Source organism: Meleagris gallopavo, chromosome 10 (assembly GCF_000146605.3).
Source record: "Meleagris gallopavo isolate NT-WF06-2002-E0010 breed Aviagen turkey brand Nicholas breeding stock chromosome 10, Turkey_5.1, whole genome shotgun sequence".
In the NCBI taxonomy this organism is placed as follows: domain Eukaryota; kingdom Metazoa; phylum Chordata; class Aves; order Galliformes; family Phasianidae; genus Meleagris; species Meleagris gallopavo.
Window position 1 is genome coordinate 24,182,729 of NC_015020.2, and position 1,041 is coordinate 24,183,769.

Consider the following 1,041-nt stretch of genomic DNA (forward strand, 5'->3'; position numbering starts at 1 on the left):
AAAAAAAAAAGAAAAATCTTTCATACCGTAGAGTTAAAAAGACCTTGCCCCTGGATTTGTTTGCAGTGCTTTGCTTAAGGTTTAATTCTATTGATTACACATTCCATTTTCCAAAGTGCCATTTGCCTGAAGGAGCAGGTGGTGTTTGCTGTTTCCATTTAACTGATATATTAGCCATGTGGTGCACTGCATCAGTGGGCAGTATTAATCAATTTACGGCAAGATGACAGAGAGAATCACTCACAGCAAAATTGTAAGGGGGAAAAAAAAAGGACAAAAGCAGGAAAATAATGACCACTAATGGGGAACTTGGAAAAAAAAATAATAATAAATCCGTGCTTTTAATACTTCTCTTTCACAGCAAATGGAATTGGAAGAATTTAAGAACAGCCAATGTTAAAAAGGAGACAAATATCACCATGTTCGGTGCAGTACTTTTTGTAAGCGCTTAACTGTTTGGCATTTTGTAATGAGTGCACAAAGATCTCAGATACTTGCTGAGAAACTTACATTTCTTTTTCTTAAATAAAAGCAAAATGCTTTATGCAAAATCAAAGTTGATTCAGATGTCTTCCTGGAAAAACAATTCAGTTTGTATATGCGAGAACCATCTTTGTGCTATCCTATTTTCTGCATTATTTCAATAAACATTCTGAGGTTTTGATTCTAGTATGATTTCCATGAGAGTGAATGAGATGGTTGGATTTCAAATCACCTGGTTCCTTCTATTTGTAAGATTACATTTTGTATCCATAATTTGATTAAGTCATCATTGCCCTGTAATTCTTCATCATCAACAATACAAACAGCTTCTGGAAGATGATGGTGTAGAAATACCTCCTGTAACACTGCAAATGCTTTGCAATCACAGCAATCTGAGGAACAAGAGGAGAGGCATGGTATTTATGTCAGGATGTCAATATGTTTTTTCAGCATCTAAGTATATTTTAAGAACTGGATAGACGTTTGATGACCTATTTATCTCCAAGATTCTCTCCCACCTCTCAAAGATGCAGAAATAAAAAAGAAAATCTGTCCTTC